At 35.4% G+C, this 13,144-nt stretch overlaps 1 protein-coding gene across 6 annotated transcripts in view; it reads right to left on the bottom strand.

Annotated features, from left to right (window-relative positions):
- Positions 1–13,144, bottom strand: part of TFPI (tissue factor pathway inhibitor) — a 206,608-nt gene that overhangs the window by 31,060 nt on the left and 162,404 nt on the right. For all 6 annotated transcript variants that reach the window (XM_048953947.1, XM_048953946.1, XM_048953944.1 and 3 more), the window contains one exon: positions 9,215–9,286. The gene's annotated coding sequence lies outside the window, so the exon portion shown is untranslated. The remainder of the gene's footprint in view (positions 1–9,214; positions 9,287–13,144) is intronic.

The raw sequence follows: 13,144 nt of genomic DNA, 5'->3' as shown, positions 1-13,144 counted from the left end.
GTTCAGTATTTCACTAAGAATCTTAGGAAATAACCCTCCCTTTCCATCTATGTCCTTCAGCATTGATAAAAATGTAGATTAAGTCTAAAACTTCCTGGCTTAGTCACTGGATGTCACTGTTGCAGCACTAAGCAGTTAGACATTTTATCTGGAAACAGATGACAAAGTTACCTATTTATTTTTTTTTTAAAGGATTTCTTTCTTATTCAGGATGAAGTTAGTATGACTTTTATTATAGACAGAGATAAGGCCTTAGGATAAGTTTATGCTTTGTGAAATAACTACTAGCTCAGTTTTCACTTAATTTCAGAACTGCTTCTCTTTTAGTGAGAAAGCATGCCCATTCTTTGCTTTTGTTGCTAAGAGCTTGATTTCTGAATATATATTTTATATGTACAAAAATGCTCAATTCTAGTGTATATACACAGGAACATATATATATATATAAATATATACACAATAACACCATAATTAAATGCGTGTATATATGCATATGTAACATTGACATAATATTTCTAAAAACATTCCAAAATACTTTACTAGGTAGGTCTATATAAAAAATTAAATGTAATGTGTAATTACTGAAAATAGTACAACACCTCTTGCCTTAGTTGGCTTGAGGGAAAGCTAAACCAGAGAAACATTAATCTACATGTTTGCAATCTTCAAGCTCTAGTAACTTAAACAAGCATTATTAAGAAGTCAGCCTCCTTATAGACACTTTTCCAAACCCCCTTGATATGCATTATATCACCACTACAGTTATCAACTATAGATGTATTATCATAGCAGTATTCAACTGTTTCCATCTCTTGTTTAAATTAACCAAAATGAAACTCAAAGGAACATTTAGATAGATGACCAAGAACGAGCATTATTTCCTGTCTCTGTATTTTGTATTGATTTCTGAGAAAGTTATGAGTGTGTCTGAACGTCCCTTTCTTAATAAATAATGAACAGAAATGAAAATTGTTTTCTCTGTGGTGAATTTTACTGGAAGCCACTGATTATAGAGGCTCCTCTGAAGAGAGCCTAAGCAGCCTTCTATGACATTTTGTTTTTCTGTTTTTAAACACAACAGCTTCTCACAACCTGCGAGACTGAATACTCCTCTATGATATGGCTGGAAAATAAAGTAGGCATGAGAGATGCTCAGACCATGACATAAGGAGCAACAACAGGAGTTTCACAATATGTTTTCAGAAAAGTATTTTGAGAGGATGAGTAACAGTAGGAAATGGCAGCTGAGGACACCACCAATTGCTGCCAGCTCAGGGAAGTCTAACCAGTAACAATGTATTTACTAACAAACTTGCCAAATCTGCATCTACTGCAATGTCAAAGCTGCTTCCTTCTGCTCACCCCACTTCAAACGCAGGGTCATTAGGCTCTTGCATAATGCCAGTTTGCCCTTGTTATTTGTGTGTTCCATCCTCTTGCTCACTCCTAATCACTATACCAGCTATAGAAAGACAATACAACCAGATGAACAGCGAACTGAAGGGCTGGCAGAAAAATGAAACAAAGCATTATGCCCAACTCCTAGGATGAAGACCTCCACTATTCTCTGAGCCTGGTCACTAGCTCCCCAACTCACTGGCTTGCAGACAGCCCAAGCATATTACCTGGAGAGGAAAAGGCTTCTTTAGAAGATACCGAGAACATTTCTTGAAAATGCTGTGTACATCTTGGCTGTCTTCAGCTGCTATCTTAGAAAACATATCTAAGCCTAACAAGTTCCTGAGGTGTTCTCATGAGAAGAAAGCAGACTACTAAAAAAAGCCAATTGCTCCGGTGTGACAGTGCTCCTGCAATGAGCCTACTTACCAGAGGATTATTTACAGGGCAACTGCAACTCCTAGAAGGCATAGAACAATTGTCTGTCCTGTGCCATGCTCATACTCTCCATGAAGCTAAGGACAATTGGTGCTTCTCAGGTAACAGAATGTTAATCCATCTTCAGCAAAGTTGATGCTACCTGGCAGTGAGACAAAAATCTCATTTTCCCAGTACTACTTTTTTTTTTTTTTTTTTTCCAGCAACTGAGAATAAGTAATACATTATAAGCAGATTAAACATGGATAGGAAGTCTAAATATCAGAGATCCTATTCTGAAGAGACAGGTTATAAAAAGGGCAATGGATAAAGAATTCCTATCAGATAAAGCAAGTATGAGATCATGTAAGTGGAAAGTCAGTTAGTTCCAATGAAAACTTACAAAAAATGTTTATAATGCAGCCTTGAAATCAAAAAAATTTTTACATTTTTGGATTTTGTTACAAACCAGAAGATGAAGTGCAGAGGTGTTTCACTAAATCTCAGGCTGGACCAATTAACAGCTCTGCACTGAAACCATGAAGTACTGGCAGCTTCACAGAATTTCCAGCTGCAGTCAGCAGCTCCTTTCTTTGATAGAGAAATGACTTCAACTAACATACAGGGTTCAACACACTTCCTATGAGAAATAGTTTCATGGTGCACCAACAAAAATAGAAAACTTGAAAAAGATCTTTTGCAAGATTGCCTGTCTCAAGAGACAGGAAACAGAACATAATGCTATGCACAAGAGTTTTCCATTTGGGCTTAATCTTTTCAAAATGAACAGTAAACATCTGGGATGCTGACCAGCCAAAATCCCTTAAGCATGTGCTTATGTCTGAAACACATGAGTAACAAAACTGCAAGAAGGAAGTCTTTTTACAAAGGAGAGAAATATTTCACAGGAAATCTACATTAAACTGTATTTACTACTGAATTTTGTCTCATCAGCAAAAGTATATTGGTCAGTAACTTCTAAGGAAAACATCAAATTTAATTTCTGTAGAATACTAGCTAGTGGTGGAATAATTTTAAATGACAAACATCTCCCACCAAAATACTACATTCACATAGATAACTTTTTCATAATCACTGTGAAAGACAATACAGAAGTCAAAACGTATCATCACATTTTTGTATGCCTCTCCAAACAAAACCTACAGCAGGTTATTTACCAATGAGATTTCCTTTTGCTACTAATTTTGTGAGGCTGCAGTAATCAAGCTTTATTAAACATCACTGTGAAACTGGATCAAGACTTGAAGTCTCCATCCACATTCCCTAAATTAGACCTTTTTAATAAGAAAACACATCAAGAGGATAAAGCCTGGGTGCTACTGGTAAAAGAAGATTAAGTATTACTCTGTATTTCTATTTGATCCTCCACAATTTCTTTCCAATACCACACAAATCTCTCTTAGATTCTGGCAGAAACCTGACAGCTTGTTTTATTTCTTTACAGCATGTGGGAGAGTAGGGGTCATAGTTTTTGCTTCCTTACACTTCTGGGTAACAAAGCCCATCCAAAGCCACGATAGTGTAATACACAGTCAGCTCTAATACACTGGATGACTATTCTAATGCAAGCATACATATTTATTTCACAGAATAATCCTCATACATGCAAGTCTGCCACTGCTTGCACTTAAATTTCAAGGAAGCTCTTAATACAAACTACTTGCAGTAATACAGATAATGAAGCAATTTTCTCTCAATATCTGAACATAAGCTGAACTAACATCTCTGATGACCAGCAGAGAACCTACTGAATCCAGGAAGAAAACCATACAAGGATAGTCAAAGTCCAATCAGAAACTTGGATTTCTTTCCTGAGATAATGCTAAGTAAGTGACATGAGGTGAGGAGGGCAGAAGGCCAAATGAATACACACAATTGTGAATCAAGGTTATTACAAGCTGGATGCTTTTTTTTTTTTTTCTCCTCTGTTTCAGCTGCTTATGAGCAAACTAAAGGGAAAGAAATTGTTATCAGGTGAGGAAGTGATTATTTACAGCCATAACATGCTTTGAGCAGGCTATGCCATTCAGTGATAACACACAAACATGACTGCATATGTTATCTTAACGCTGGAAGAGATTACAAGGATTTACAATCCATTGTTTCAATGAAAAACCATCACACTGACTGTAAATAAAGCATATGCTCACATCACATAAGGCAGAAGCTCTACTAGTAGAGATCTCTAGCAGTTCTACTGCTATACCTCTCAAGAGTGAAAGATGCACAGGAGTGAGATCAGAGAACATATATAAGGAAAAAGAAATTTTTTGTGTGTGTATGTTTGAATTAATATCCAAAGAAGAAAGGGTGCATCATACATTTCACTGTGATTTCTTCTGAGCATGAATACCTTTGGTTAACTGCCATTTTTAAATGCTCATTTCTGTACATGCAGCCTTGTGCTTTCAGGTTGCTGTACAGACTGGAAGTGTCAGATGAGTAGTGGGAAGAGCACTGTTCCAAGATACAGAACATGAAGAACTCAATACGTTTTTATCTAGAAAACTGCAGGAACTACAGAACATTACTTTACTTTGAACAGAAGGATGTCAACAGGTCTGCAGCCCATGAAGCATCTTAAGGACCGCATTACATTTCCTATCTAGTCAGAAGGATTTCTGAGTGCAAATCATTCTCAGAAGCATTTTTGGTTTATTTTGAGGATCAAAGTGGCATAAATATTTCAGTTATGCTTTAAAGAAATAACTTAATTCCCCCACTTTGTGTTCCACAGAAGGGAACAAGGTGATGGTTATTTACACCTAAGCACAGGAATCCTGTAACTCTGTCCATTTCATTTATCAGGCACACAAAGTAGAATGACTGATGATTTAATCTGAAGCATGCCAAATTGCAAACTTGCCTCTCATTTTTATTCCTTTAATGATGAACTAGCAAAAGAAAGAAAAGTTGAAATGTGGACATATAATCTATAAAAAGAACTTGAACAGGACACAGATCCAGAATGGGGTTAGAATTCTTCAAATGCTGATGATAAGAAAAAAGAAGTTTTTTCAGGACTTGTTCTAGATAGGCTTGCAAGATGATGTATATTCATTCAGACAACAGGGCAACAGTATTTTTTTAAATTCAAGGTTCACTTCATTTCTTTTAGTGTGGTTCAGATGAAGTCAAATTTAATGAGAAAACAAGATAAAGCATCCTTCTTTGTAATAGGTCATTCATGAGGAAAGTAATACTTTGTGAACACATGCACAAGAATATATTCAATTTAATCTTTCTTTTCTTCTACACCACCACCTCTATGATTTTTTTCTCAACATGAAGTCCATTAGTTTATTCAGTGATACAAGTCAGCACACAATTTATTTGCAGGTTGTGTCAAAATTTTGCAAACAATCAAGAACACAGGCATTGTCATTACTAATGTGTTCAGTTGTTTAAAAAAATCTCACTGGTTTTTGACCTGTGCTTTTTGGACACGAACAGCAGGCAGGTGGACAGGCCAGCTGGAAAGAAGGAAAAAATAACCCAGAAAAGTTGCAATTGCCCAAAGCAAGACACACATTTATTTAAAGATGAACCCCTACAAAGATTTTATATGTATTTTTGGAAATAAAAATATTCATTCTAAATCAGGTTCCCCTCTCAGTAAACTTTTTTTTTCCTTTTTTTTTCCCCAAAACAAAATCACTTTCTACTAAACATAGCCTATGTATCATATGTATATATATATCATCTAAGGGAGTATACACATTTGATTTTCTTATCAAAATCTTTCTCAGCTATCAATCTTTTGCTTACAGGAGACAACAGAAAAATGATTAACCAAATAACCACATGAGTAATGGGCTACCAGTTTTTTCTGCTTATGGAATTAAGGGGGCACTGACTACTCAATTAGGTATTGCCTGGGTAATGAGCATATCATGGGGCACGTGCTTAACACCAAACTTAGTTTGCTGGTGACTGATGACTGCTGTTTGGTGAAAAACATGACACTTCACAATACTTCACTTTGTTACCTGCAGTTATTTTCAAGAAGCATTTGTGACTTTGGTGGTAGTTTTCACTGAGAGATAAAATGGGGAAAAAAATGTATTTTTTTTGGTGCATACCAACCCACTCCATGCCTATGGAATCAAAGAAAAGGACTGCAGCTCTGAAGAAGGCAGCCTCACTGTACAGAGCAAAACCAGCCTGGAACTTTCTTCCTAGTTCACTAACAGACCTTTTCCCCTTATGCTAATACCTTCCAAGTGCTTAGAAAAAAAAACTGCCTACCTTTTATTTCAAAGTAGGCTTGAAAATAGAGTCTACTCAGTGTAGCTTTATCACTACAGCAATGAAACCTTGCTCTGTTAGAAGATACACAAATCAAGGCAGTACAGGTTACTAAAGTACGTACAGGATGAAGACAGGACCAGCACAGGAATTGTCATTTATTTACTATCTATCTGATATACAGAGTTTAAGTACTTCAATTTCCCAAAAGATTAAAAAACAAACAAAACACCACATTTGTTTTAAAATGTTGCTCAACATAGCAAGCATTTTGTATGTGGTATTCTTCTATGGTTACAGAAAACACAGTCATCTGTCCATAGAATAAATATACTTTTGTTAAGTATATGTAATACGAAAAAAACACACTGAAACTCAGGTGGTACAGTGGCTACCTGTGAGAGCACCTCTTTTCCACCAAAGTAAGAGGAGTTTCAGTGGAATGCAATGGAACTCTGAATATTTACCAACTCACAGGCATAGAGATACTTCGACATCTGGCAAATCTGTGCAGCTGTCTGGCACTAGCAGATTTTAGATACACTACTCAGAGAAGCAGATCAGTCACTGGGGGTGTGAAGGGAGGTATGCCCCAGTTCTGGCCTATTTCAGTGCATAGTTAGTATGCTATTCAAGTCACTAACATCATGGTTTTGTAGTGTTTGCTTAATTGCTGTTTTTGTGTGTGTGTGTCTTATCCTTACATGCAATACTTTCTAGGAACTAAGCATACTAATCAAATTACTGAGGCATTTCAGTAAACTGGGACAAAGACAGACCTATGAGGTAAAACTAGTTGGTAAAATAAAGTCTTCTAAGAAAAAAATGATAAAGAAAAATCAGAAAAGAAAACAAAGAAATGAGCAATGATATCAGATAAGTATAAAGTATAGTGTCACTGAGGAATTAAGAAGTTAACCTGTCATTACTATTTGATTCTGTGAAAGTATAGCACGGTTCTACTTCGCAGGAACAAGATCTGAAAGTTAAGAATTGCACCACAAGCAATTAATCCTTACGTAATATGAAAAGTCAAGTCATTAGGAAGCAATTTTACGCACAATATGTGATACAGATGCAGGTTGTCAGCAACGCAGGTCAATTTTCACCATGCAGAGGGAGAACACACACACTGCTTTCTGTGTGCCTAATGAGACCAGCCTGTTAGCCAAGGAATTTAATAACTCTTGTGCAACAAAGGTCTGAAGAAGTGAATCAAAAAGGACACTGATACTGACACAGGCCTGGACAACTGCAGCAGAACTCTACCCTTTTTTTTTTTTTCAGTGGAGTAACACATTGTCCATTTCCACAAACTCCGTAAGACAAAATATAAGCTTTCTATTTCAGCAATGCAGAGCAGAGAGCTAAGCCCGCATTCCTTAAAGAGTCTGTGGAGGCTCCTTCTTTGGAGATATACTCAAAACTCACCTGGATGCTTCCTTTTGTAACCTACTGTAGGGAACCTGCTTTAAGGGAAGGGAACTGGAATTGGAATAGGTGCTATCCAGAGATCCATTCCAATCCCTGTGATTCTGTGATTGTATGATATCTGAGCCATGTTCTAACACAGCTGGCTATTTATGCAGAACCACATTCTCGACACAGAACCACTAAATTGAATCATTACTGTTGAATCATCAATTCCGAGACATTTAACGAAAAAATGAAACTACCTTATGGCCAAGACTCCAACATACATTCCTCAGCCTTGGACTAGCATACAAGCTTCAAAACATAGGTCAAATAACACACAGGCTCCCCAGTCAGACTTCTCCTATTCCATTTAATACAATATCTGTTCTGAACCAGGTTTGATGAAAAGAGAGTTTGATGAAAAGCATTATTTCTGGTTCCAGTTTAAGAAGTGTCATAATGTCTTGCTGGTGACTAACTGCCCTTTTTTGTCTTGGTGCTGGAAGGATGATTTAGCTGCCACATGTGCCCTCATGCCAGAAAGCCTGCTGTGTCAGACATTTGTATTCATCCCACAAAAAAATTAGAAAGCCACAGCAGGCAACAGATGTTAATTCTACTTTTAGACTTGAGGGAATAATTTATCAGCTCACATATTTTTATGTTTCTTTCTTTATTCATTCTTTGCAACACTTTTTTAAACCTGACTTTTTGACAGAAGTTCAAATAACATTGGCAATTGACTCTTTTACCTAAAAAACAAACGAAGCACACCACAGTAACAGTAGCAGAAAGTAATCTCTCTCTATAAATAAATAATCTGTTATATATGCTGCAGGAATATATATTATGTCTTAATATCTCATACTACATGAAGAACATGAAGTTCTGCTGTGATATTTTCTCACATTACCTGCCACGAATCTTGCTCATATTAAAAAGTACAATTATTTTTAGAATTTTTGACAACTGCCCTTACTACCAACTAAGGCATTTGACTGTGAAGCGTAAACCCTTCTTTCCTCTTTTCTTTATCCATTCAAGATGAAGAGATGGAAAAAAATCTGTTGAAGTTGATCTTCCCCACATATACTCATAAAATAAGCAACACACTTGAAAAGCATCATGTGGTTGAATTAGTGGCCAAGGAAATCCAGATCCTTGTAAGGAAAGTTAAGAATAGATAATACAGTATGTTTAACCAGTTTAACTACAGCTCATCAGCAAGCAATACAGTAGCAACTGCCATTTAATCATGGATTAAGAAATGAAATTGAAACAAGTGGGCTCAGAAAACATTGGGGTAACAGTAAGTTTGAAGGGTGTTGGAGTATATTTTTACATTATGCCAGAGTAATTCTAAATGCCAAGTCAATAATATTTCAATAAACTGACAAAAATCCATTGAAATTAACATAAGATGCAAAGTTCATAAAACTTACAGACAATAACAAAACTAGAAACAATATCTGGAATATTTGGAACTGGAATAAAGGTAACTATTTAGGAAAGAAAATTATGGCAGAAACACAAAGAGTTTCTTCCAGCCCACATCAACAGAATGTATTTTTTGCACAATCTGTCTTTTGCCATTATTTCATAGATCTTAACTGCAAAGTGCCAGCTTGCAGAGTTTAATCTACATTTACAATGCCTACAATGTATTTTTCTTATTAAAATGCAATCCATGCTGGTAATGTCAGAATTTACTTACTGTGTCACTGGATCTTGAAATTAACTCCAGAGCAAAGTGATGGGCTTGAATTACGCGTAAAACCCTTGATAGCTGCAAAAGCAATAAACTATCAGTTAAATTGAGCCTTTTTCCTTTTCCATCCCCATTTTTCCCCCATTAATTAGCCTTCTTTCCTTTGTGCATAGATCATCAATCATTTTAGGTAATTTGCCCAAATTACATTGGAGTATAAGTAATAATGCTAACTCCTAACAAAAAAACATGGTCAAGAATGGAAACTGCTATTTCCAGAGGTCAGAAGTATTAAAAAAAATGACATATTAACACAAACCTTCTAAAATACAAACAATGAATAGTCAGGTATGCAATTTCCATACAACATAAATTTCAACACGATTTACAGAGAAATTATAAATAAAATGTTACAGAGTATGCTTTAGAGTTGTGAGCATTTGATTTCAGTACTACCATGGGTTTGACAGGTAACATCACATACTTCCTAAACTGTCCTTTTAAATGGAAAAAAACACAACCACTTAATCTGTAGTGTAGAGATGGCAGGAAGACTCCCTTCAAACACCTCTCTTTAACTCAGCAATGGCATCATGACATGTGTCAGAAGGCAAGGAGAAGTTATTCAAATGATTTAACTAAAAGTCAAAAAAGGAACCTCTGATACTAGAAGCTACAATTGAGATGCTCATAACTGAGCTGAGAATATGTTTTGCATGGCTCCTATCACTTATAGCCTTAAAGGAAGTCGTCCCCAAAACCTATGTGTACATGTCACATTGAGAGCATAGAAAGCTTGAAATTACAGCAGACTAGCACATCTTTCTTCTTAGTATTGTACAGTACTGGGCAAAATGCACAGAACGTTTCTCTAGGTTTATTCTTCCAGATTTCCAATATGAAGAAAAAAGCAATACAAGTAATGACAACTCTTTCACAGTGAATCTCTGTTAACTTATATTTTCAGCTGTACCATATTTTGATTTTTTTTTAAGTTCAAAACATCTTTTTCTACATTAACTATTTGCCAGCATTGGCAGAACAAGTGAAAGACACAGAACACCAAATCAATTTGCTAGTCAAATTTTCAAAAGCAGTAGAAGCCTAAATGTTATTCAGAGCAATGAGATGTAGACAGTGAAGTATCACACAGTATAAAGACAGAAGATGCTAACAAGGACTGCCTTCTTGAAAAATGTTGAGGTACTGGAAAAAATCCTCCCTGGAGTTTTATTTCTTCTCCTCTGGTGGTTTTTTTTCCTTCTTAATTTTTAATTTTTTTTTTGAAATTATGATTATTATTTTATTTTTTTAAATGGATCATATCAACAGTGGGATAATCTCACATTTCCACTGCCATTACATTCACTAAAACATTGCCATTATTGGTGAGGTCACTTAATTTGCTCTCCAGCAGATAATTTACACAAGTGGGTAATAATACTATATTGTCTGCCTTCACTATCCTGGTGTAACAAAATAATCAAAAGAGAGGTGATAAAACATTACAGAAGCATGATAAAAATCCCTGTGGATGGGCAAGAAAGCGAGCAAAACTTAAGCCTGTAAATCACCAGGAGATGGCTTTATCTAGAGGAATCTGCCCAGTCTTCAATCTCATTGATTCCCAGGTGATAAAATTGAAAAATTGGCTTTGCACCATGAAAGCTAGTATAACTTTTCCCCACCTACATGGGAAAACAGACTGAGTTCTCAAATCCGATTGAAGTATAGCTTTCACAGATTACATTCCAGATCCACGCTTGAAGCTGAAAGTATCTACAATGCCCTCCCACTGTTGAAAGGCTTTATGAATTCTCAAAAAACTCAAAAAACCTGCCATATTTAAATTCTCAAGAGCATATTTCCTCTATGCTGCAATCAATCTATGCATTACAAATTTCATTTTCACTTCAGTTCTGTAAGGAAAAATCTTAAGGGTTGCTTCACTGAATAATAGATGTTAGCCAACAAATAAACCGTTTTGATCATCTAATTGGACTCTAATCTTGAGTTACAGATGTAAAATCACAAAGAATGTACAACCTGCTCTCACCAATACATTTGGTGGTTGATTATCCTCAGCACACGGATCTTACTTCTAAAAAGAACATACTATCCTTGCTTCCCAAAAAGGTACTTGTGTAATTAATTCAGCTAAAATAAACTTCTTCCCAGCCTACTATAATTAACTAAGTCCTCCACAACTGAACTGTCATTAGAATGAGATTCTTTTTGTGTCTCATCTTTTCTTGTCTACTCACTCCACAGCCAGTAACGGCTAACAACACAAGCTCACAGGAGTACTGAGTGGAACTACTAGTACTGCCCAGAAATCTATCCATTTTTCAAGCTCTTCTAACAAAACTGTGCTGAAGAAAGACAAAAATACGTTACAAAAAAAAATATATATATATACACACACACACCTAGGACTTCCTTCCACATTTTTATATGCATAATGAAGTAAAAAGCCCTCAGAAGTCAACTGCTCAAGTAGCAGTATGACCTCAAATTCAATTCACTCTAGCCCTAAATCATATCCAATGAATTGAAGTTTAACTAGTTTTGTGACAAAGTGAATTTTCCCATTATTAATGGACAAGATGTAGCTGATAGGCCACACAATAAAAAAGACTATAATTTTTTGACATACATTTTATCTGGATTCTAGTAAAATACTGAAGAGAAACTAAACAACTACGAAAAGTGAAAAGAAAAAAATATATTCATGTATTTCCAAGTTTTCAATTGGATGCAGATTCCATAGAAATACAAGAAAGACAGAATAAAACAACTAAAATGTCAGAGCAAGTATAGATTTCTCAGAATGCATCTTAAGTTATAAGACTGTTGTATTTGAAGATACCAACATTGTATTTCGTAAACATTCTGATTTCAAACATTACACTTTATCTCAATGCACATACAGTTAAACAGCTTAACACAAAAAGGAAATAAAGCTCTTAAAAAAAGAACATTAGAAGAAATGTCAAAGAAATTTAAAAGCTTTGTACAACTGCTCTGTATCATAATGTTATTCATGTTGTTCATGGAAAAAACTTAATTTCTCCCTAACCTTAACTTCTCTCCCTGCAAGACTTTTAGATTGTGCCCATATACAGATTAACAAGCACCAAAGTCATCAACAGATGTGAATTTGGTAAAGAAAACATTATTAAAATGTAGATTTGCTTTACAAACAGAGATAATCCATCATGAAACAGCCTTTGATCAAAAAACACCAAAAGCTTAACATTTTATTGAGAATATACCAATACCATAATAAAAGTAATGCAGAAAACCAAAAACTGAAGACAGATGTGAGAAACACTGGTATATTAGCAATAAGGGCTTTAACTGAAAAGAAAATGGTCCCAGACAAATGCTCTACTAACCAATCTGCATGCTGTTTTGTACTTTTATTCTCTTTCTCAGAAAATGTAACAACAGATGGAACCTGAGGGGTCTGGACTTTCAACTGTCACAGCAGGAAGAAACAAATCTCAAGTTCTGCAAAAATAAATAGGTAAATAAGTAATGATTAAATAGTAAACAGCTCACTAATTAAGCAAGGGTCTGTAAAGTGCTGTTTCTTGCACAGAATGGAAAAATCTTTCTTTTAACGCTTCTTAAGAGCTCGTATTTAAATTCCAGGAAATGCTCATTTATCCCAAATTAGAGAGAATGTTCCTTCACCTTACTGATAGGTACTTCATTTGTCTAGGAATCCATTTGTCTAGCACAGCAGTAGATTGTTTGCTCATTGGTACATGTTATACTTGGTATACGAAAGTATAGCAAGAGTTGAATATTAAAGCTTTATCTTGCTTTAATGTTATCTGCTGATAATTACTGAAACTATGTGAAACATCTTCAATTTATTTTAATTTTTCTTTTATTTTTAACTTTGTATTTCTACAGCTTTGGATGACA

This window comes from Lagopus muta, chromosome 8, assembly GCF_023343835.1.
Source record: "Lagopus muta isolate bLagMut1 chromosome 8, bLagMut1 primary, whole genome shotgun sequence".
Classification (NCBI taxonomy): domain Eukaryota; kingdom Metazoa; phylum Chordata; class Aves; order Galliformes; family Phasianidae; genus Lagopus; species Lagopus muta.
This window is presented reverse-complemented; position numbering and strand designations above follow the sequence as displayed.